The sequence below is a fragment of the Bos indicus x Bos taurus genome, chromosome 22 (genome assembly GCF_003369695.1).
Source record: "Bos indicus x Bos taurus breed Angus x Brahman F1 hybrid chromosome 22, Bos_hybrid_MaternalHap_v2.0, whole genome shotgun sequence".
Classification (NCBI taxonomy): domain Eukaryota; kingdom Metazoa; phylum Chordata; class Mammalia; order Artiodactyla; family Bovidae; genus Bos; species Bos indicus x Bos taurus.
Window position 1 is genome coordinate 24,941,018 of NC_040097.1, and position 22,169 is coordinate 24,963,186.

At 42.3% G+C, this 22,169-nt stretch overlaps 1 protein-coding gene across 23 annotated transcripts in view; it reads right to left on the bottom strand.

The window, feature by feature from the left end:
• Nucleotides 1-22,169, bottom strand: part of MAGI1 (membrane associated guanylate kinase, WW and PDZ domain containing 1) — a 639,211-nt gene that overhangs the window by 166,488 nt on the left and 450,554 nt on the right. For 2 of the 23 annotated variants that reach the window (XM_027523592.1, XM_027523590.1), the window contains exon 1: nucleotides 13,044-13,320. The exons of the other annotated variants lie outside the window; for them this stretch is intronic. The gene's annotated coding sequence lies outside the window, so the exon portion shown is untranslated. Of the gene's footprint in view, nucleotides 1-13,043; nucleotides 13,321-22,169 lie in introns of those variants that run through there. 23 annotated transcript variants of the gene reach the window in all.

Sequence of the window (22,169 nt, forward strand, 5' to 3'; positions counted from 1 at the left end):
CCTCCTTCCAACAGTAAGGAAGGTAAAAAGGCATCCGAAAGGATTTCACAGTCTTTTCAAAGAAGACAATCCTTTTAATTTACAGAGTAGAATTTGCATTGAGAACGTACTGTTTTGTTCTATCTACTCTCCATTCCCTATTTTCCTACAGTCTGGTGAGTGACCCTGATCTAGCTATCAGCGTGGTCCATTCTCTAGCCAAAGTGTTCAGCAGTGGTCATATGATCCAAGTTAATCCGACTGGATTCAATCTCAGGACTTACTTATGATTGCAACCATTAAGAAAAAGAAACTCACTTTTCTGGGAGATTGCTAAGCTGCAAGGATGGGAGTCTACAGCTGTGAGGAACAATATCATTCCCATCAAAGACTAGCCTGTGAATTCAACCAACACAGCACAGAGCAGAGCTGAGGTACAGATTCATGGTAACAAATTCTGGGTACCTGGATCCAGTCATTCCTGAAGGCAGCTGTATCTTCAGACTTTTTCCCATTAGATAAGCCAATAAATTCTTTTCTAATTAAGTCAGGACTAATTTCAGATTCTAACTATGGTAATGGAAAAGAGTTCTAAGTGAAATATGGGTGTTTCTGAGGATTACCACAGGTTTGCAACTCTCAGATTCTTCACAATATATCCCAATCTACTTTCTCTAACCTCACCTGCCATCATCTACCATTCATTTCATGCATTTAAATATTAGATGCCCTCCATTATCAACTGTGCATGAAAAGACCAGGCACATTTATGCCAACATGCCTTTGCTCGTGATATTAGCTCTCTTCACGAGATCCTTCCTCCTTTCTTTGCCTGGCAAACTATTTATACTACAAAGCCCATTTTTCTATAACCATCTCCCAAGACTCATTAGCAGAAACAACAACTCCCTTCTCTATGCCTCCTTTGTATTTCCTCCTACAATATGGCATGTGATGGCATTTACCACACTGGACTACTATTAAATGTTCCTTTATCTCTCCTCCTGTTCAACAGTCCATATTCAAGAAAGTGAACTTACTCACTTTTGTTTCCTCACAGTTTAATGTTGACTAAATGACTGTATGAAGGAAAAACGGATGAGAGGTAGAGGAAAAGGATATTTTCTGAACAAGATTCTCGAGGACCTGAAAACAACTTGTAATAAAAGCAAAAATCAGGAGATCAGTATTCGATTCAAATATTTCCAAAATAACCTTCCCGTCTTCCTCCTTACACTGAAGAATCACTAGAAACAATCACTGCTATAGTCAAATTAGGATTCCATGTTCTCCCCACTAACTTCTGAGAACTACGTTTAAAGAGACAGAGAACAAACTTAATGAAGTTAAATGTAATCACAACTGTGGATCTGCCTCTCACATTTTCCATAATGTACAGGTTAGAGCATAAGAATGAAATCATAAGGCAGAAATACGGATTTCAGGAAAGCAATGGCTTCAAGGCCACCTACTCTCAGTACAGGCAACAAACTGCCTCAGCTACAAATAATCCTTTAACAGGGGTGGACTCAACGGGAAATTGGTCGCCCAGACAGAAAAGTACACATCACACTTTTAGCACAGTGTGACACTGATCTCTCTCCTTCTCTCATCCAAAAATATTTGTCTTGTGTTAAGCATTGTTGGAAAGAAATACATACATCCAGAAATCTCCTACAGGTAGATGCACCGCACGTTAGGCTGGGTTTAACTGTAAAATTACCAAAGCTCTTTGAAATCAGGAAAAGAAAACATTAAGGCTATCAAGAGAAGCATGTAATTGAGCTGAAAAATTAATTACAGCCTCAATGTAATTCTCTTCAATTGGTAAGATTTGCTAGACACTGCACTATCATCTCAATCTCATTGAACAAGATTCATGTCAGAACCAGATGGATGTGAAAGGCAGCAGCCAGACCCAGAGCAGCCACTTTCTCTCCATTTGGTCCTCAATATTTTTCTTTTGTGAAATAAGACAGACGCACCAACTACCATCAAACAGCAAATTCTCTCCCGCTATTGCCAAGGGGCCATCTGAAATGGATATCCCCGTTCTCTGAGGAATACGAACAACAACCAAAAAAAGATGCCTGTGTCCTTTTAACCTGGACCCGGATTTGTGATCATGGGCCAAAGCATATGTGCTCAATAATAGCGGTGTAAGGAAACATATGTTAAATAACTCACTACAGCACAACTCGGGATCAAAAGCAGAGCAAACCTTGCAATGCTATTGCAAGACACAAAGGGAGCTGGCGTCCTCAGAACTTCAGCAGCTTGTGTACAACTAGTTAGCATATGAAGAGAGGCCCTGTGCCCATACCCACTTTCTGGAAATAAAAGCAGCCTGTCATCAATACAAATAGTTTACATACCAATAGTTTCTAATTAACCTTTCACCAGTGGTTTTGACCACAAGGGCCTTTTCCTTCTGAGCCTCAGGAGCCAGAGGACTAACTCTAGACTCATAGCCTTTGGTTTTAAAGGGATTTCAATTCTGGATTTGAGTATCACCTCTGCTACTTAGGAGCTGTGTGAACTTGGGTCAGTAACTTAACTTCTCTTGCTTTGCCATATACTTAGAAAAGGCATAATAGCTCTCTCATAAGACCAGTGAGAATATGAGGTTAAATAATGGATGGAAGTGCCTGTCACCATGAAGTGCTTAAGGGAGACTCACAAAGCACACACAGTGACAGCTGGTAGTTAGACGTTCAGTAACAGCTATGTTATGATAACTATTCTAGATCAACTATCACAGACAACAGAAGAGGCTTCTTAATTTAGATTTGACTTCCTGGACCACTCTACCCTGAAGAAATACAGATCTCTTTGAAATTCAGTTCATTTGCTGAGTAGTGTCCATTCCTGTGACCCCATGGAATGCAGCATGCCAGGCCTCCCTGTCCATCACCAACTCCCAGAGTTTACTCAAACTCATGTCCATTGAGTCGGTGATGCCATCCAACCATCTCATCCTCTGTCATCCCCTTCTCCTCCCGTCTTCAGTCTTTCCCAGAATCAGGGTCTTTTCCCATGAGTCAGTTCTTCGCATCAGGTGGCCAAAGTATTGGAGTTTCAGCTTCAGTATCAGTCCTTCCAATGAATACTCAGGACTGATTTCCTTTAGGATGGACTCCTAAAGGATCGTAGGTTGGATCTCCTTGCACTCCAAGGGACTCTCAGGAATCTCCTCCAAACCACAATTCAAAAAGATCAATTCTTTGGTGCTCAGCTTTCTTTATAATCCAACTCTCACATCCATACATGCATGACCACTGGAAAAACCATAGCTTTGATTAGACGGACCTTTGTTGGCAAAGTAATGTCTCTGGTCTTCAATATGCTGTCTAGGTTGGTCATAACTTTTCTTCCAAGGAGCAAGAGTCTTTTAATTTCATGGCTGCAGTCACCATCTGCAGTGATTTTGCAGCCCCAAAAAATAAAGTCTGTCACTGCTTCCACTGTTTCCCCATCTATTTCCCATGAAGTGATGGGACTGGATGCCATGATCTTAGCTTTCTGAATGTTGAGCTTTAAGCCAACTTTTTCACTCTCCTCTTTCACTTTCATCAAGAAGCTTTTTAGTACCTCTTCACTTTCTGCCATAAGGGTGGTGTCATCTGCGTATCTGAGGTTACTGATATTTCTCCCGGCAATCTTGATTCCAGCTTGTGCTTCATCCAACCCAGCGTTTCTCATGATGTAGTCTGCATATAAGTTAAATAAGCAGGGTGACAATACACAGCCTTGACGTGCTCCTTTCCCGATCTGGAGCCAGTCTTTTCTTCCATGTCTGGTTCTAACTGTTGCTTCTTGACCTGCATATAGATTTCTCAGGAGGCAGGTCAGGTGGTCTGGTATTCCCATCTCTTTAAGAATTTTCCACAGTTTGTTGTGATCCACACAGTCAAAGGCTTTGGCATGGTCAATAGAGGAGAAGTAGATGCTTTTCTGGAACTCTGGCTTTTTTGATGATGGAGCAGATGTTGGCAATTTGATCTCTAGTTCTGCCTTTTCTAAATCCCTTTAGAGTAGTCCCTCCTTATCCCAGGAGGAAACCTTTCAACAATGCCAGTGGACGTGGACATTTAAAACTACAGATAATACAGAATCTATACACACACACACACACACACACACACACACTACATTTTTTCTCATCATATATATTTATGATAAAATTTAATCTATAAATTAGATTCAGTAACAGACTAACAACAATAACTAGCAAAAAGTAGAACAACAATCACAATATAATGTAATAGGAGTTATGTGAATGTGATCTCTCAAAATATCTTACTGAACAAATTTAATGCATTTTCCATCTTAAAAAAATGCTTATCATAAGCTATGACCATAACTTTTGCAGTATGAGGTGTAAGAGCAAAACAAATATGAATTCTTTTTCATTCTTCATAATTTCATGGATAGAAGATTTGTTCTTCCTATAGATCTTAGCAACCTCAGCATGTTTTTTTTTTTTTTTTAATTAAGACAAGGACTTGACTCTTTTCACTTAAAGGAAACACTTCATGGCTTCTCTTTAGCACTTTTGAACTGCCAGTATCACTCCTCTTGTGCTTTGAGGCAATTATTGAGTAAAATAAGGATCATTCGAACACAAACACTTTGATAGCAGGACAGCCAGCCTGATAACCAAGAGGGCTACTATTATTAAGTGACAAATGGACAGAACTCGCTGGACAAAGGGATGATTCACATCCAGGTGGGACAGAACAGGATGGCCTGAGACTTCTTCATGCAACACAGAATGGTGCACAATTTAAAACTAGTACATTGTTTACTTCTAGAATTTTCCATTTGACATTTCTGGACCATGGTTGATCTCAGGTAACTGAAACCAAGGAACACGAAACTGTGAATAACTATATCTTCTCATTCTGCTTTATTATTTCATATCAAAACATGTACCACTCCCTGGCATTATATATTTATTAGGGGTTTATTTTCTGTATCCACACTCCATAATGTAAGGTTAGTTGAGCTCACTGCTATACCTCCCAGTTCCCATAACAGTGTCTGGATAAAAAGAGGCCCTCAATAAAAATCTGGAGGATGATAGAATGAAGTGAAGTCAAAAAGTATAAGGGTTATAAATTTATGTATTTGTTCTGGGGAGAAGGCTGTCTTTGATAAAAGTATTTTTAATATTGCAGGTTATTTTAAGTCAAACAGGATTATCCTCTACTTAGGCAAGAAATATTTATTGGAGAGTACATTTTACAATGCTACCTCCTAGGCATGGACGAAGAGCTAATGATTAATCAGATCCTGACCTTAAAGAAGTTTTAGAATAATCTGGTTTCTATACACTGGGGAGCATCAAAGTGAAAGTGAAAGTCACTCAGTCGTATCCAACTCTATTCGACCCCATGGACTATACAGACTATGGTATTCTCCAGGCCAGAATACTGCAGTGGGTAGCTTTTCCCTTCTCGAGGGGGTCTTCCCAACCCATGGATTGAACCCAGGTCTCCCGCAGTGCAGGCAGAGTCGTTACCAGCTGAGCCACAAAGGAAGCCTAAGAATACTGGAGTGGGAAGCCTATCCCTTTTCCAGCGGATCTTCCTGACCCAGGAATTGAACCGGGGTTTCCTGCACTGGATTCCAGAGGATTCTTTACCAATGGAGCTATTGAGGAAGCCCTGGGGTGCATCAATGTACAGTAATTCTTCTTTCACTAGAACTGCCCTTCGCCATCCTCCTATGTGATGAAAGCAAAGGCAGCCACATGGGTAAAATGTAAGTAACAACAAGTGTGCAGGGAGAAGGATGAAGGAAGCAGATGTACAGAGATGCAGCAGAGCTGAAAGAGGACTTCAGGGCTCCCCACAGTGCTGCCAGTCCCAGTTTCCAACTGGCACCAAATCTCTGGGTGGTACAAGAATCAACAATTCTGAGGGGGCGGGGGTGGTGGGGAATAATTAGGCACTAGATAAGAAGAACTTCTTTACAGTATATACCTTTCTAGGGAAAACTAGGCTAAAGAAATAAACAGAAATCTAAACATACATTAAAACATGAAGATGTGGCTCACAGCCAGTTCAAAAGTAAAAGCTGATAATTTTATGGAGGATAATGAATGAGCAACTATCTAATGTCAAGATACTATTTAATAATAAAAAAATAAGTACTTGAGCAAAATCAGATTTATATAAGGTCATATTCATGATTTCATGTTAAATGTAAAAAGCAGGATACAAAAGTACATTAGATGTTACAGGAAATCCTGAATGAATTTTCTGATCAAAATAATATAAATACATATATACACATATATATACACACATATTTATACACATTATTTATACAGACACACATGAAGAGAGAGTATGTATACATATGGAAAGAAAGATATAGAAGTGGATATAGGTAAAGAAAATATAGCTGTATTCAAAATGATGATTCCTAGTTTATGTAATTAAGAACCATTTATTCTTGATATCTTTTTGTACTTCTCAGTTTCTTTTCGTAATTTTCAGACAAAATGCTGTACTTTACTTTAGAATATTACTCAAGCACTTCTGAAATATTCTGTTTATTCACAGTTCAGTTCAGTTGTCGCTCAGTCGTGTCCAACTCTTTGCGATCCCATGAATTGCAGCACGCCAGGCCTCCCTATCCATCACCAACTTCCGGAATTCACTCAAAGTCACGTCCATCGAGTCGGTGATGCCATCCAGCCATCTCATCCTCTGTCGTCCCCTTCTCCTCCTGCCCCCAATCCCTCCCAGCATCAGAGTCTTTTCCAATGAGTCAACTCTTCGCATGAGGTGGCCAAATTACTGGAGTTTCAGCTTCAGCATCACTCCTTCCAATGAACACCCAGGACTGATCTCCTTTAGGATGGACTGGTTGGATATCCTTGCAGTCCAAGGGACTCTCAAGAGTCTTCTCCAACACCACAGTTCAAAACCAGGGGCGGTGGCCAGGAGGAGCTAACCCATGCCCAAGGTCAGGGGTGGCAGCCGAGAGGAGCAACCCCACATCCAAGGAGCAGTGGCTGCAGGGGTGCAGGAGGGCTGAGAGGAGCTACTCCACATTCAAGGTCAGGAGGGGCAGTGGTGAGGAGATACCCCTCGTCCAAGGTAAGGAGCAGCAGCTGCGCTTTGCTGGAGCAGCTGTGATGAGATATCCCACATCCAAGGTAAGAGAAACCCAAGTAAGATGGTAGGTGTTGTGAGAGGGCATCAGAGGGCAGAAACACTAAACCATAATCACAGAAAACTATCTAATCACACGGACCACAGTCTTGTCTAATTCAATGAAACTAAGCCATGCCATGTGGGGCCACCCAAGACGGGCGGGTCATGGTGGAGAGGTCTGACAAAATGTGGTTTATTCACAACTAAATACCAAACGCTTTCAAAACAATCAGGAAAATACTTATAGTTGAACGAGTTGGTTTATTCCTCATTGCAACAGGGAGAGTGCACACTTTGAGGTTTGTGGCTGGTTCAAGAACATGTATCTGTAACAATCTCTTCTAAGACATAAGAATCAGTATTCTTTTAGAGGTCAGCAATGGAAACTTGTACATTGGTATTACTCTACCAAGATGGTTAAGGATGGTAAAAATTAAGGCCCAGATCTTTAAAAAGGATAGATACTAAATATTAAGACAACTTTTAAAACATCTATTTCTTAACTGTAACATGTATCCTTAAAAATGCATAAGAAAGAAAGAAGTGTAATACCTATCCCCAAATATAGTAACTAAAAGAAAGATTGAGGGGGAAGAGGAGCAAAGGTGAGAGTATGATGTGTGCAACAAACTTTCAATGGTCTGGTCAGAAACAAAACAAAGCAATGAGAGAAAGCAGGTATCCCACACTATCAACATCTGAGCCAGCAAACAGTATTAAAAAGATACAGAACTCTTGAGAGTTTCTTCCTGCATTCTCCTGGGGCATCTCATATTTTGGAGACTACCTCCTTCTAGAACCTACATAAGGGTCGGAATTCTGAAAGTACATATATGATGTTTTTCAAAAATTAGGAAGTACTTGTCCTGAAGCAAAAACTGCTTAATGAGACTAGCCCTTATTGTTATGAAACTAAAATTCTTATTATGGCAGAAAGTGAAGAAGAACTAAAGAGTCTCTTGATGGAAGTGAAAGAGGAGAGTGAAAATTTTTGCTTAAAACTCAACATTCAGAAAACTAAGATCATGGCATCTGGTCCCAACACTTCATGGCAAATAGATGAGGAAACAGTGGAAGCAGTGACAGACTTTATTTTTTTGGGCTCCAAAATCACAACAGATGCTGACTGCAGCCTTGAAATTAAAAGACACTCGCTCCTTGGAAGAAAAGCTATGACCAACCTCTAGACAGCATATTAAAAAAGCAGAGACATTACTGACAAGTTCCATATAGTCAAAGTTTTGGTTTTTCCAGTAGTCATGTATGGATGTGACAGTTGGACCGTAAACAAAGCTGAGTGCCGAAGAATTGATGCTTTTGAACTGTGGTGTTGGAGAAGACTCTTGAGAGTCCCTTGGACTGCGAGGAGATCAAACCAGTCCATCCTAAAGGAAATCAGTCCTGAATATTCATTGGAAGGACTGATGCTGAACCTGAAGCCCCAGTATTTTGGCCTGATGGGAAGAACGTACTCATTGGAAAAGACCCTGATGCTGGGAAAGATGGAAGACAGGAGGAGAAGGGGATGACAGAGGATGAGATGGTTGGACGGCATCAATGACTCTATGGACATGAGTTTGAGCAAGTTCTGGGAGATGGTGATGGACAGGGAAGCCTAGCATGCTGTAGTCCATGGTGTCGCAAAGAGTCGGACATGACTGAGTGACTGAACTGAACTGATGTGACTCATACTTTAGCTATCCATTCATTACAAAATAATTTATGGGGTTCCTGAGAGGGACCATGCTTTGTATAAGGCATGAAGGTGCATGAAACCTGTTCTAATAGACAAAAAAAGGGTCTCCCTCATGAGCAACTCCAAAGGCAGGACAATGAATCAATGTAGGAATTACATCCAGTAGACAACTCTCAAAAAAAAAAAAAAAAAATCCAGTCCTATCATCAGATCCAAAGAGTTGTGTGTGTGACTTGCTAAGTCACTTCAGTAATGTCCAACTCTTTACAACCCCATGGACCATAGCCTGCCAGGCCCCCATGTCCATGGGATTCTCCAGGCAAGAATACTGGAGTGGGTTGCCATTTCCTCCTTCAGGGGATCTTCCCAACCCAGGGATCAAACTTGAGTCTCTTATGTCTCCTGCATTGGCAGGTGAGTTCTCTACCACTAGCTCCACCTGGGAAGTCCTATCAAAGGGTTACAAGTACTTAAACAAGGCAAAGAAATTAAACAGCATATAATCAAAGAATAACAGAAAGGGTTAGTTAAATAGAACACTGGGGAAAATTAGGTACTCTTAACTTTTCAGTTTTTGACTAGTACATGTACAAAATGGGGAAGGGTTTAAAAAATAAAACAAGACAACAATCAATCAACCAGCAAACACAAAAATTGCCTCCCACCCCCAGCCCTACATATATTCACTCATTTAAAAACATACATGGCATTGAACTATAAACTCTGTTCAATACCTTGTTTTGCCTCAATGAACACATTCATTTATTCAGTCAGTGTTTACTAAGCATCTATTACATAGCAAGCACTATTGTACAGGTGCTAGAGAGCTGATCAAAATGGATGAAATCCTTAAACTCATGGAGTTGATACTGCAGTATTACATTCTATGCTGCTGCTAAGTCGCTTCAGTCGTGTCCGACTCTGTGCGAACCCATAGACAGCAGCCCACCAGGCTCCCCCATCCCTGGGATTCTCCAGGCAAGAACACTGGAGTGGGTTGCCATTTCCTTCTCCAATGCAGGAAAGTGAAAAGTGAAAGTGTCCGACTCTTCGAGACCCCATGGACTGCAGCCTACCAGGCTCCTCCATCCATGGGATTTTCCAGGCAAGAAAGAGTACTGGAGTGGGGTGCCATTGCCTTCTCTTAGCATAGAAACCATACTTCATTCTCTCAAGGGGCTGTACTCACCCACTGTAAGTATATGCTACTATGCCTTTAACCAATCCCTTACTGATGGGCTTTTAGGTTCTTTTCCAGTTAATGCATGCTTTATTTTTTTTTTTTTAATAAATGTTGATCTTATAGCATTCTCTTCATTTATAAACAAATATTTGGGCCAAATTCTAAACAGCCATTTAAAACCAGTTAATTTACATCAACATTGTATCTTGAAAATGTTTTATTCATTAAGTTCTTTTCATTTAACCAGTATCTATAAAACCACATGGGAGAAGATATTCTCCTAGAATTGTTTAACTAAGTTAAAATTCCAGTTGATTATTTGTAACAGTTTAGCAGAATATGTTACAGTTTTTCAGAACCCAGGAAGAAAGCAAATGTCATTGCCAATCCATTTCTCCCCCCTTACAACTGTTAGGTGCAGTTGCTAATTCTTCCAGCTGGTTTTCAGACAGCTTTAAAATTAACTTTGAAGTTTCCCTAACCCTTAAAAGTCAGAGTGACTGCTTCGCCAAGAGAAACAGAGTTCTTACTGAACAAGACAGAATTCACTTAGTACTTATCATTCAAATGTACATGTTCTGGGTGTATGTGTGTGTGTGTCCCACAACATTTGCAAAGGGTCTATGATGCATCCACTCCAGTGTTCTTGCCTGGAGTATCCTCATGGACAGAGGAGCCTGGTGGGCTACAGTCCATGGGGTCGCAAAGAGTCAGACACAACTGAAAGACTAAGCACATTATGCACTGCAGCCCAAGGAGTAATTGCTGAACCAGACAAATTCAGAAATGACAAAATAAAAACAAACCCAATACAGGAACCTGCACAGATTCACAAAAAGACACAATCAAACCAAACCAAACAACAAACTCCAACAATGACATTTCTTGAGTACCATGTATGCCAGACCTGTGTCAAGGATTTTAAGTACATCTTCTCATTTGGTTGCAGGAGAACCCCTCTACATATGTGAAAACTGAGGCTTAAGAGAAGTTTAGATATTTTGCCAAGTTCATTCAGCCCCTACGTGATAGGACTGAACATAAACATGGACAGCCTTGGCTTTAAAATCTGTAACTGGTTATGACACTGTGCTCCTGCAACTACAAAATCCATTTAACAATTGTTTATCACTTATGTACCAGTCATTTAAAATGACAAACCATGGAGGAGTGATAAAGGTTAACTCACAATTCTACATATGTTGGATCCAAGATTCAACCCCAGTCTATCTGACTCTACAGTGAGTCTTCTTGAATCCACCTGGTGGAACCTCAGAATGATGATGCCATGGACAGATTTTACTGCCCACCTTCCTCAAAGAAGAAGAGTTAAGGGCATCAGCTCTGGACTAATACTGCCTAGATTCAAATCCCAGCAAGTGGTTACTGTGGACACTGGATAAATTAATCTCTCCATGTTTCCGTTTATCTATTAGAGATTCTTGGTAGCTCTATGTATCAAAGAGGATAATATAGCTGAGAACTGTGTCCAGTCAATGCTTAGGCTCTCTAGACAGCTCACCACTATGACAACACTGCCATTCCTCATTCTAGAATAGAGCTACAATCACCTATCTTACATACAGATGACAGAGGATGAGATGGTTGGATGGCATCACCAACTCAATGGACATGAGTCTGAGCAAACTCCGGCAGATGGTGAGGGACAGGGAAGCCTGGCGTGCTGCAGCCATGGATCGCAAAGAGTCTGACACAACTGAGCAACCAAACAACAAAATACAAACAACCACAAAACTACCTCAGGGAGCACAGCCTGGGGTTGAAACACATCATATGTTGTAGAAAAGGCCAACTGTGAAAATTCATTATTAGGATAAAATTAAGGACAATATTCAACTGAGGAGTCACTGAGGAACTCCTGAACTCCCATCCAAGAGCTCCTCAAGCAAGCATCTGTAATAACCACCAAACCCTGCTGAGAATTCGCAGAGCCTGCTAACGTGGATCTACTTCGGGCTGGAGGAAGAAACTCTGCCTTTGGCAGACAGGCGTGATTGCCAGGAGTTGCATTTCCTGTGAGTGGGCAGCGAAGCCATGGCAACTAGAGCCACGGGATGTCTGGGGGCATCCCAGGTGAAATGGAGCCCTCACAGCTTCAGAGCGACCTTTTACCCACATAAGAAGAAGCCCAATAGAGGAGAAGGGCAGTTGACAGACAGCAAGCCAAGGACTTCTGGGGTGCCTTAGCATCCATCCTTCTCTGTTGGGAACCTTCAGCGGCTCAGAGTTGGGGTAGGGGGAAGAGGGCTTTACAATGGGGCTCAGCACAAAAGGCCCTCCTCCTTTTCAGTCCCTCTCCTTTTTCTCCAGCTGAGCCCAGTTATATGCAAACAACGCTCTAAAAGAAGCTCAAAATACAGGCTGCTGGATGGCTGAGGAAGAACAGGGTGGGGGAGCCAACAGTTCAGAGAGTGGCAGCAGGCCAGTGAAGTGGGGTTTGCAGGAACGGGAGGCAGCGGGGGGCGGGGGGCAACCCTGGCTTTTACCCAACTGGAAGCAAAGTAAAGCATCATCCAGCGGGCCCTCTGCCCTAAGCAGCGCGAGCCTGGAGCAGAGCGACCGCTCTCATCCCCTTCCACCTGCCCCCACGCCGCAGCCAAGGCTGTCCCCGCGTGGGGGCCTTGCCGCTCAGCTGTGCCGCCAGAGATGCTCGCGCAGAAAACATGGCTGAGTATCCGCGAGGCGCGCGCGACGCGGGAGCGTTTTGGGGAGGGATGCGCCGGGCGCCCGGCCCCGCAGCTGGGAGAGGTCGGAGGTGGGGAACTTGAACGCTTGGGCTGGAGGCAAGTGCAGCGCGTGCCAGCTGCTCCTTGGCGTGGCTCCTTCCTTCCTCCCTCCCTCTCCCTCCTTCCCTTTCCTCCTCCTTCCCGTCTTCCTGGCTTCCTCCCTTCTTCATCCCTGCCCAGCCTCCTTCCTGCCACCCTGACCCTCGTCCCTGCCCTCCTCCTGCTGTCCCTCCCAAGCCCGGGGACAAAACCCGCCCGCCCGCGGTTACCTGCGGGCCCTTAGAGTGGCCCCAAGGTCTGCCTCGGTCACTGCCGGAGTCCAGGCGCGCACTCAGCCGCCGCCCGCCTCATCCCCGCGCATCTGAGCGGCCCCAGCGGCAGCTGCTCCTTTTATGGGGCCCGCAGGCAGAGGCAGTGCCCTGGCGTCCCCAGCCCTCTTGGGCGGCAGCGTCGTCAATGTGCGCTATTCACACTCAGGGGCCGCTGCTGGGTCCCCGGTAGTGAGCGGCGGCCTCCCGCCCACCCCCATCCACAGGGCCTGGGTAGGGGTGCGGAGGGGGTGGGGTGTGGATAAGCAGGGCTTTCACGGTACCCAGCGTGGGAGGGGAGGTCACGTGGTCCTGGTCCAGGGTAACCAAGGAAATATGGGCCCACGAAGAGTTGCAACCTTGGAAACGGATATGGAGACGGTGGTCAAACAGGAGAGTCAGATATACTTTAAAATATATCAGGAATAAAGTTGAACCTTCCTTCCTCATCATTATTTTATTTAAAATAACAATTCTTAAATAGCACCTGCCCTTTTACTAATGACTATGAGGAGCCTTTTATTCTCTCCTGGTACAGACGATTCTGAAAGTACTGCGCTGGTGTTCCAGTATACCACTGTGACCCTTTGGTTAATACAAATCGTCTCTTCACTCTTCAGGAAACTTAGATTGGCCCCAATCCATAGAAGAAAAGCCAAACACGTGAGCTTAGCATTCAAGGTCCCTTAAAAAAAAAAAAAAAATCCTAAAAAAGACCCCTACTCTCTAATTGCAAAGCCAATCCATCTCATCATCATGCAGCCCTGGAAAGAGGGAACTATTTGTCTGGCCTCTGAAAGATGAAAAGGATGAAGCTCAAAGAGGTTAAGTAACAGTCAAAGGTCACTCAGCTAAGAGCTTGGAGCAATGTCTCAGGTCAGTCCAAGTTCAAAGTCCTGAATCTTGGTCTCCCTATGCTTCTGCCTTTTGTGAACTTTTAAGGTCAAGAGGCATGCCTTTTGAACTCTGGAAAATACTTCACCTTTTCTCTGGTGAAAAAAACCTGAAAAAGGTGAGTTCCCTGGGCTAAGAGGGGGAAAAAAAAAAAACACTCAGAGAGCTCCCTTTGAATCTATCACCTCACCTCAGCATTTCCTTTCGATTCATATAGAATTTTAGTTCTAATTTCAGGTGGAGTGTGGCGGTAGTGAGTGGAGCATTCACGGGAAGTCATCAATTTGACAACACTGGGGTTGGTCCCCAGCATATGCATCTCACTGCCTGGGACCCCAAAGCATCTCCCAAGGAAGAAGCCCTAATGCAGTTATTTGAAACACTTTACATAATGTTAAAATGAAGTTTCCATGTGAGTTATAGAAGCGGAGGACAATAAAATCCACATCGACGGTCTGAGTGGGACTCCCTTCCAACGTGTGGAAAAATATTAGCCAAAAGAGCAAACACCACAACCCATTTACTCCTGTGTCTTTTTTTCCCCCCAGCAGCCACAGGAGAAGGATTTGACATGAGGGGTTTCCCAGAGTGAACCTAGCACAATTTCTCTGCTGCTGCTGCTAAGTTGCTTCACTCGTGTCCGACTCTGTGCGACCCCATAGATGGCAGCCCACCAGGCTCCGCCGTCCCTGGGATTCTCAAGGCAAGAACACTGGAGTGGGTTGCCATTTCCTTCTCCAATGCATGAAAGTGAAAAGTGAAAGTGAAGTCTCTCAGTCTTGTCTGACTCTTAGCAACCCTATGGACTGCAGCTCACCAGGCTCCTCCCTGCAGCTCACCAGGCTCCTCCACCTATGGGATTTTCCAGGCAAGAGTACTGGAGTGGGGTGCCATTGCCTTCTCCGACAATTTCTCTAGTGGAGCTCATTACAAGACTAGATAAGCCTGATTGTGAAAAGATGCAGTAAAGGAATGTCTATGCTAATAACTCCAGAAAGGTAAGCAGGTGGGTGCAGGTTGAAGTGAAAGTGACTTTCCATTTCAAACAATTATGCTAGGGCTTTCAGTGTGTAGAAAGGAGTGTCTGTAGTACACGGTGTTCCTGCTGAGAGGGTTCTCAAAGGCAGAAAGCCTGTAATTAGAAGCCCTGAAGTCCCCACCTCTCCATGAAGACTGGAGGGCAGCCTGCCCAGGTAATAGGGTTTGAGGGTGAGTGTGTCTTTGTAAGAGTGAGAGAGAGTGAGAGAGTGTGTGTCCTCAGTCTCCATTTCCCAGCATCCCCATCTAATTAGCATATAATACCAAGGTTTATAAGTTTCCAGTGGTGGGAAAAAAGAAATAAAAACAAAGGGAAACAAAAAAGCCACTTAACAGGACCCTAAAAAAAAATGTGAGTTAGAGAAAGAGATATTTGAACCCACATCCAAAAGCAGCTCATCTAACATGGGGGCAGGAGAGTGGCTTAGCCTTTGAAGCAGCCAGCAAAATTCCTCCCCACTCTCAGATTCTGACCTTCATGACTTCTTATTTCATTTGCACTCATGGTAAACCTTCTTAGAAGCCCTCTCAATGCTGCGGGTATATGCCACTGAGAATAAGAAAATGAGGATTGGTGGTGAAGTCACCACCTTTTTGTCTATCTCGACTCATATATATGAAAATGGGCTTCTTCTGAGCCAACCAAGCCTTTCTTGGGCCCTGATCCTCTGAATTACTTATTTCAGGAAGGGTCTGTGAAAAACTGAAATTTGCATTTGTCTGGAAGGGATAGTTTGGCAAATCCAACTTAATTCCTTAGTCACTCCTGAACCTTTGCAGTATCTCAAGGAAATGCATGTGCTTCCACTTGGTAAGGTTTATGAGATGCATTGTGTGTAATAACCTAATTTATGTTTCCTGTTCACAGATGGTAAATGTAAAGTTTCTCAAGGGGAAGAAATTACATCCCATACAACTTGGGGTTTGTGTTCATCTGTCCATGACTATAATACATCTCAGATAGGTTTAGTCCCTACCCCAAAACAGAAATAGCTGGTCTTGACATTCAACTGAAAAAGAAAAGATGACACTGTATATTTCAGCCAATTGTATTATCAATATTCTGTCTCAAACAATAATATTGGTTGTTGTTTTTTTTTAACCCCTCAAAATGGATGGAAAAATTAAGTCTGATTTAATCTCTCTTAGCTCTGCATGGTATAACAATATTAAGTCATATGTTTGGAGTTTGAGTAGCTGGAGGCAGTTTCTACATCAAACTCAAATGGCCACCCAGAACTTATTTTCTCTGTGGTAGGTATGCGTCTTGTCATACACTTTGGTGGTTGCTGTTTATTTTTTTAAGAGGAAGCATCACAGCATTAACATCAAACAGATGTAATTGAGTTCGGCTTTGAATTTTTTTTTCTTAAAATACAATAACCTTTTGTTTTGATTTATTCAACACGTATTTTTTGAGCACTTAGTATGTGTTGCATTGTTCTCAGCATTGGAGATACAACAGTGGACAGACAAAAAACCTGCCTTCATGCAATTATATTCCTGTAGCTGACTGGACTCCTAATATCAACATTGTAAATGTATGCAGAACTGACCCACAATTATTAACCTTAATCATGGGGAAATAATATAACAGGAAATTCTAATTACTCAGTAAGCCTAGAAAACTTTTCCTTAGGATATGTTATGGTTTTATTCTATTGATTTTCTTTTTTACTGGTTTTCATGAATAAGGCTACAAATTGACAAGGATGATCACTGTTTAGACCTTGACCTTGGAGCCTACCTGTCCTGAATGGATATCCCTAATATGGCACCCGACTCCAGTACTCTTGCCTGGAAAATCCCATGGGCGGAGGAGCCTGGTAGGCTGAAGTCCATGAGGTCACTACGAGTTGCACACAACTGAGCGACTTCACTTTCACTTTTCATTTTCATGCACTGAAGAAGGAAATGGCAACCCACTCCAGTGTTCTTGCCTGGAGAATCCCAGGGATCGGGGAGCCTGGTGGGCTGCCGTCTGTGGGGTCGCACAGAGTCGGACACGACTGAAGCGACTTAGCAGCAGTAGCAGCAGCAATCTACACTTGGCTCTGTGACCTTGAGGAAGGTACTCAATTCCGTTAATTCACAATTTCCCCATTCGTATTTTTTAATGGGAATAATATGTCCCTTGAGATAATGTTGAGAATTAAAATGAGATGACATAAGCCAAGTCATCTGGCCTAAATCAACATATCTCAACCTTTTTTCTCCCTCATTGATCCTATCAGTAAGTTTTTTAAGATTTCTTTTCCCCTAATCAACACACCCCCTCCTTCAGTGAAATTTTAATACCACAGATATCTCATATGGCTGTTTTGGTATTGTGTACTTATACACAAGAAGAATTTTTTTTTCACTTCCCAAAAAACCAATGTTTTTTCCCCTTACGGGTGATATTGCTCCCCATTGAGAAAAGTTGGCTTAGAGCCTGGCACAGTGCTTGCTGAGTCTTAACCAATATAATAGTCATAGTAAAAATAAATAGAAGGCCCTGTGTCACCAGACTACAGAAGAGCATGAAGTCTGATAAAAAGATAGCAAAAAGCCCATCAGCTCTGTTATCCAGGGAACCAAAGCCCAAATCCAGTATCACAGCCAGCAGCATCTGGAAGCTAGAGTTGAGCCGGAATCAGAAGATCTTCTTGCTGATGAGAAAAAGGCAAGATGCAAAGAAGCAGGGCAGCTAGACAAGGTGTGCTTACAACTCTTAATCAGTCAACTCAGGTTACCCATCACTTACACATGCAGAAAAGAACCAAGACAGTACCAAAGTGCTCCCAGTTAGAGATGTGGGCACAGAGTTTTTTCTGGCCCGAAAACTCCACTTTCCACTTTTCTGTCCATCCAAGTCTCACTCCTCCATCAAGTCCACCCAAAGCACCAATTCCTCATGATGTCTTTTTCAGTACAAAGGCTTTTCCAGGTTTCAGTCATCACATAAATCTAAGCTGAAGGACAATTTACAGAATAACTTATTACAGTTTATTAAAAAAAATGTTGAGGTCATGAAAGACTAGGATTGGTTGAGGAGGAAATCCCCCAAACTGGAGAGGACAAGACATCTAAGTACAATATGGTACCCTAGACAGACCCTGAAACAGCAAAAGCCTTTAGTGGGAAAAAAAACAGTGAAATCCAAAGAGTCCTTAGTTAACAGTATTGTGTCAATGTTAATTTCTCAGTTTTGATCATTATACATGGTTACGTAAGAGGCTAACATTAGGGGAAGCTGGTTATGGCAAAACTTCATCCTATTTCTGCAACTTTTCTCCAAATTTAAATGATTTTGAAATAGTAAATTTAAGAAAGATGATGATTTGTTCATTCGTTCTTGCAACAAGTGTGCCCAGAGGCTGGTAATCAGCAATGAACCAAGCAAAACAAAAATTCCTAATGCCATGGATATTATTCTATATTTTAGGGATTTCACCCTTTCTGAGTATAGCTATGGGGCAACACCTATGGGCCAAATCTTGCTGCTACTGCTGTGCCATCCGTGTGCTCGTGCCATGACCCATGCTGGGAGTGTAAGTTGCATACAGGCATATGGCTCTTTTCCTCTGCCTTTCTTCACAGTCCAACTGTCACATCCATACATAACCACTGGAAAAACAATAGCCTTGACTACACGGACCTTTGTTGGCAAAGTAATGTCTCTGCTTTTGAATATGCTATCTAGGTTGGTCATAACTTTCCTTCCAAGGAATAAGTGTCTTTTAATTTCATGGCTGCCGTCACCATCTGCAGTGATTTTGGAGCCCAGAAAAATAAAGTCTGACACTGTTTCCACTGTTTCCCCATCTATTTACCATGAAGTGATGGGACCAGATGCCATGATCTTCGTTTTCTGAATGTTGAGCTTTAAGCCAACTTTTTCATTCTCTTCTTTCACTTTCAACTAGAGGCTTTTTAGTTCCTCTTCACTTTCTGACATTAGGTGATTCTATTTTCAGAGTCATATACCGGGAAGATTTTCCTTCATCAATGTAATCACCTTGCTAAACTTGCTTTTGGTAGGGAGTCACTATACATAACATGGGGCTTCCCTGGTGGCTCAGAGGTTAAAGCGTCTGCCTCCAATGTGGAAGACCCGGGGTTGATCCCTGGGTCAGGAAGATCCCCTGGAGAAGGAAATGGTAACCCACTCCAGTATTCTTGCCTGGAGAATCCCATGGACGGAGAAGCCTGGTAGGCTACAGTCCAATGGGTCGCAAAAGAGTCGGACACGACTGAGCAACTTCACTTTAACTTTCATACATAACATGAGCCCTAGATGTAGTCAGTAATATGAGAGATCCATGTAAACAAGTATCCAAACACAGCCTCATCCACCATTACTGTCACTCTGCAGCATAACTTCAACAGGGAACACTGGCTGTCAAACCCAAGAGGCTAATCATAACAATAAAATAGCATCTGATCCCGATCTGGCCAGATTGCACTCTCCCTCCTGTCACTGTCATGGAGATCTATGGAAGTCCGGGGCACTAATAGACTTTCTCACCCTTGAAGGATAATTATCAGAGTACTGCATGTTAAACACAATGTCTTCCTAAGAACTAGAGGTAAATGTTCTCAATACCCAACCAGGGGACTAAGTGCCCTGACTTGTTTCTATTTTTAATTGGTTGATTTTCATTCAACCAAAGATGAAAACTACACTGTTGGTCTCCCCTCTGTAACATTAAGACTGCTGGTCATAAACGGAATCATCTTTGAAGTAAAATACAGCCAGCGGTACCCCAAAGAGATGTGACAGGCCATCAATACCCAGTGTTAATTGAAAGCTGATGATATATTTTATTCTCTCCTTGCACAATGCACCTTCAGCTACTTCCCCACTTAAGGTCTTATGGGTAGACAAGGGGAACACAAGGCCCACGATTCACTTCCAAGAAACACAGGGCTTTAGCCATCACTTCTAGTGGGTTGCATGTGGAAGCTAGGGTTGTGCAGCCTTTCTTGAATACATACTTTCAACAGGGGTGCTTGCTTTAAAAAAAAAAAAAAAAAACCTGGATTTTTGACCCCATCTCGATACATTCAGTCAGAATTTCCAGAGAAAGAGCCTTGGAATCAGCCTTTTTAATAAGTAACTGAAGAAATGGACTCTACTGCCAGGCATAAAAGCTCATAAAAGGCATAAAAGGTGATCCATTGGAATAAATTTTTGCATCAGTACAGATGCAGTCCACTTTTTGAAAATGTTACAGGCAAAGCATCCTTCTATCAGTAGTCTTAGTGCAACAACACAACCAGTATGACAGATATACAGAGAAAGAGAAAAAGTTGTTTGATCTATGAGATGTAGCAAAAGCAGTTCTTAGAGGGAAGTTCATAGTGATACAAGCCTTCCTCAAAAAGCAAGAAAAATCTCAGATAAACAACCTAACCCACCACCTAAAAGAGTGAGAAAAAGAAGAACAAATAAAACCTAAAGTCAGCAGAAGGAAGGAAATAAAGATTGGATGTAGTGGTGGTTTAGTTGCTAAGTTGTGTCTGACTCTTGTGACCCTATGGACTGTAGCCCCCCAGGCTCCTCTGTCCACGGGATTTCCCAGGCAATAATACTGGAGTGGCTTGCCATTTCCTTCTCTACATTTTCCCAACCCAAGGATAGGACCCGCATTTCCTACATTGCAAACAAATTCTTTACCACTGAGCCACCAGGAAAGTCCCAATAAAGACTGGAGAGGAAATAAAAACAACCTGTTTGAGGCACTTCAGTGTCAAACCTGGTGCTCTCCTTATTTCGGTAACAGGCTCTATACCTTAGGGTTTTATCAAGACTTTGTACCTCTATATAGAAAAATATTTCACAGATCTTCAAACATGATTAATAAAACTCAGAACATATAACAATGATTTTTTTTTTTAGTAACACTTCCCTATTTGGCATAGCTTTGAGTTATAAAGATCTCATTTCATAAAAGTATTTTGAGAGCTTTTTTCCCCCCTCCATACATGTATTCAGTCCTTTATCCTCAGTACCAGGGCCCCGTTTACAGTATCTATGGTTGGGGCAAAGGAAAAGTAAGGATTCTAGCCAGATTAAAGTGGAGGATATTAGCAACAGATAAACTAATAATTCAAAAAAGTTCTATTTCACCTGTTTTTCACAAAGGAAAAAACCACCACACAGAAAAGTCTAAACTCAAGAAGCAAAATCCTAGTATCTGCTTAGCTGGAGGTCAAAGAACCCTGAGATGTTTAGGAAAGGGCTCTGAGGCAGGGGTCCATGTGTGGTGCATGCTAAGTCACTTCAGTAGTGCTGACTCTTTGCGACCCGATGGACTGTAGCCCGCCAGACTCCTCTGTCCATGGAATTCTCTAGGCATGAAGACTGCAGTGGATTGCCATGCCCTTCTCCAGGGGATCTTCCTGACCCAGGGATTGAACCCGTATCTCCTGCATTGGCAGAGAGCCAACTAGAGCCATGTGGGAAGCCCAAGAGTTCATGACCCTCCTGAAATCACAAACTCTGATACTATGCTCTCATGAGCACTATTTGTTGGAGAGGATTGATGGATTTCATCCTACTATAAAAAATTTCTGACTCTCCCCCAACCACGCAGATGAAGAATTAAGTTCTGCTTTCTTCTAGAAAAGATCCAGAATCTTAGGATAATCAAACTGACAGAGACTTTTTAGACCTAATTTATGGCCACTCTTATTTGACACATGAGAAAAATGAGACACACAGATGTGATGATTACTTTCACTCAAAGAAGATAAAATATGAGTTTTTCACTTTTTAAAAGAAACCATTGCTTTATAAAACTTTATTAATACATTTAGACAGACTTGGCCAAACCACAGCTGGGCAGATATGCCCACCTCAACTACAATGAGCATTAACAAGTATTTAACATGTTTTCTAGAAAATAAAATCATAAGACATACCATGCTTCACCAAATGTAAGATAACAATTGTAATTTATGAAGCAATAAGGCAGGAAATATACTGCCAGTTAAATAACAAGATGGTTGAATGTATTTGCATTTCTAAAACTCTGCATCTCAGATTTGATGAAATGCAATATTGCAAAAAAAGTAATGCCTTGATTTATACGACTCTTGGAGGAACAGAATGTATTAAACTTCCTTTTGTAAAAATTAAACTGTAAGAGAAAGCCTGTGAAACTTGAG